Here is a 3666-nt window from a genome sequence, read left to right on the forward strand (position 1 = left end):
CTGCTGAAATATTTTTCCCATTACAGGGATGTTAAAATTGTATTATGGTTGCTATTTCCAAACAGAGCAGTTGTATTTGCCTCTTGGACCTGATCCTGTGCTCTGCTTAGGACTAAATTAAGAATTGCCTCTCCTTGTCTGTTCCAGAACCAACTGCTGCAAGAAGCAGTCACTTAAAGTTTCTTGATACCTTATCTCTGCATTGCATCCTGAGGTGGCAAATACCCAGTCAATATGGGGACAGTGGAAATCCTCCATTATTATTGAGGGTTTTTTTTAAATTTTTGTATCCTCTTTAATCTCCTTTAGTATTTCATAGTCACTATCACTATATTCTTCTTATTGCTGTCCATAGAGATTCTATGGGGCATGAGACAATGTGGAGATCACTGGATACATGGAGCATGAATGTCTGGATGAGGAAATCAAAATGGCCAAGAAGCAATGTTTAGCCCCCTGCATAATTTCAGTTTAAACATTCTGCTTTTCAGGGATGAAGAGTTATCACCTTCCCATAAAATCACAAGGAGGGAAGGGAGGCCTTGCTGGAGCCCTCAGCATAACACTGTTAACCAATGGCTGGGAACCAGAATAAACCATGCCTTAGCAGAATGGTAGCTCCCTAGATACCAGCTGACTGTCAGCACATTCTAGAGCAGGGGCGGCTAACCCGTTAGAGACGCAGAGCCAAAATAGCGGTGGATAGAGTGTGAAGAATGGCCGGGGGTGGGGGGGATTGTTGAGCAACAACAACAACCAAAAAAAACCACACCACGCTGGGGGAAAATAGCTGCTGGTACACCATCCTGGGGCATACCATCACAAAAAAAGCACTGGCAAGGGGTGAGAGTTGCAAACTCTGGGAGGGGATTTGGGTGCAGGAGGAAATAGAGAAGAGGATGCTGGCTCAGGGAGGGGGCTCCAGACTGGATAGTGTTGAGTTGCTGAGCAGGCTGCAGGTTTGTGGCTGTGAGGGTATAGGAGTTTGGGCTGGGGTGCATGAGGAGCTCAGGGCAGGGTGGCTGGGAACATGATGGGCTCAGGACACAGATTTGCAGTGTGTGGATAGTGCAGGACTGTTGTGGCAGAAGACTGGGGCTATGGGGATGCAGAAGTTTGGGGATGAGAGAGGCTCAGGACAGGGGGTTCCAGTATATGATAGGCTCAGATTTGAGGTTGGGGGAGGGGGATGCAGGAGTATTATGATTCTATGGCCAGATGGGGGCTCTTTGGCCAGGCTTCATTTTTAAATATATGTCAAACACAAAATGCTTCAGTGTTGTCTTTATGAGAGGGACAGGGAACCTGTTTTGAGTCGGAACACTGAACCACAGAAAAGTCAGTCAAGGTCACACAAGTGATGCAAAAAACCATCTGCTCCAAAATCCCCCAGGCCTCACTAATGTGGGCCCAACTGTGCTGGTGGGAGCAGGGGACTCGTGGGAGGGGAGGGGGGCTGACCAGGGGGAGGGAACAGACAACTGGGACCAGTACATAGGGATCCTGGGTCTCAGGAAGCGTGCTAGCTGTTCTTCCCCTCCACCAGGCACCCCCCCTCCTCCCCACTCTAACCCGATCCCCTTCCCCAGAGCCAGGCACACACCCCTAACCCAATCTCCTTCCCCAAAGCCAAGTGTGCGCACACGCGCACACACACCCAACTCAATGCCCCCTTCCAACCTAATTCTCATAGCATGGAGCTACTGCTACATCCATGTGCATCTCCCTCCAGCTGCTGGGGTGCATGCACTGAGCGGCCAGCCTTGAGACGTGCTGGGTGGGATGCCATGCACAGCACACCCCAACCCAATCCCCCTTCCCTTCCCCAGACTAGAGCCAGGCACACCTCCTGCCCAGCCCTGCTCCCACCTAATTCTTGAGTCCCAGAGCTGCTGCCGTTACAGCCACGCATCTCCCTCCAGGTGCTGGGGCACGTATGCAGAGTGGCTGGTATATTGTGTGCACCCCCCCCCAACCAATCCTCCTCCCCTCCTCTTCCCCACAGCCAGACACCTCCCCTCCCTCCCCCAACCTTATACTTGGGTCTCAGAGCCATGTTGCCGCCACTGCTACTGCCACGTGCATCCAGGAAGCCATGTGCCACCCCCCCCACACGCACCTGATCCCCCTCTTCTCCCCTCCCCTTCTCCAGAACCAGGCATCTCTGCCCCCCCAACCCAATTTCCCTCCCCCATTAACCTTATGGCCAGGTTCCAGAGCTGATGCTGGAGCCACTGCCGCACCCAGAGCCCTTGCCACTGCTGCTGCTTGTGTTCAGGAAACTGGATGCTAGCGCGCGTGACCTGGCCTGTGTATGCAGGATATGATGCAGTGCACTGGCGGTCATGAGCGGAACAGCGTGGGCTGTGAGCATACATGCACCTCACAGCAACCCAATCATGAGAGCAGCTGACCTGAGCAGTTCTGGGTTCTATCAGGAGCCCTGCTCTAGGTGCAGGGGATAGCAGGGTGGTAGGTTCTAATCCTGCACCCCCAACCATCACCTGTTGCCCCCAGGATGGATCTGGATCAGGCACTGGGAAGGCAGGCTAAGGGATGTCCTCAAGGTAGTGTGGTGGGGTGGGTTCTGCTGTGGCCTAGGGGCTCTGCCTGCGGAGTGCAGGGTGGTGGATTCAAATCCTGCACCCCTGCCAGCACCAGCCATACCAGGGATGGATCTGGCTTAGGCACTAGGACAGCAGGATAAGGGATGTCCTCAAGGTGGGATGGGTTCTGGAGTGGCCTAATCTAAAGGAGTGAGGAAAGCACACCCATCTCTGCATTAACTGCAAATATACTCCTGTGGGATGGCAGAGGAACATGCTGAGCCTCGTGCAAATCTGAGGGGATAATGGATATGGATGTTTTGTTACAATGTGCAAGTACAAGGATGAGAGGGTAGCAACACATGGAGTGCAATGTGCACCTTATTTGTGTCAGTGTATGAAAGGGGAAGTCACAAGAGGGGCATCTTGGTGCTCAGGGGCAGTGTTCCAGTAGCTGACTGAGCTGATACCATTGTTGAGGTGGGGCAAGTCTCACTGTACCTGTGCCCAGACAGCTGGGACACTAGCACCCTGCTCCTTCGACAATAAATCTGGCCAAGCGCCTTAGCCCCCAAATAGAGTCTATGTTTTTCTTTAGTGACAACTCTGAGATGTGTTGTTTGGGAAAGCCGCACACTGTCAGAAATCCAGAAAGAGCTGCCCTGAGCAGCCGTAATGACACACTGTGGTGCTATTAGCAATTCACAGAGCAGATGCTACAAGTAGCAAAAATTATGAGTCACAGCAGCACCTGGGATATCTAGTGTCAGTTAGGACCCCACTTGCTATCAGGGTGCTTAGATTTAGCTGAGCATCTCCCATATGTAATGTATTTATCCTTCCCTAGCCCCATGAAATGCCTTTTGCAGAGAGAGGGACTTGACAAAGAACACACAGGAAGCCTGTGTCAGGGCAGGAAATTGAACACAGGTCTCCTGACTTTGAAGCCAGACATTCCCATAGGAAGAAAAAGTCCCTGCCCAAAGATATTTTGCTCTAAAATGACAAGACAGATGAAGTGATTATTTCCATATTTCCATTGCACAGACAGGCAAGAGAGCCCCAGCAAGAACAAAGCCAAACTTGTCAAAGGAAACCCAGACCCTGTGCCTGCAATACA

Source organism: Pelodiscus sinensis, chromosome 32 (genome assembly GCF_049634645.1).
Source record: "Pelodiscus sinensis isolate JC-2024 chromosome 32, ASM4963464v1, whole genome shotgun sequence".
In the NCBI taxonomy this organism is placed as follows: Eukaryota; Metazoa; Chordata; order Testudines; family Trionychidae; genus Pelodiscus; species Pelodiscus sinensis.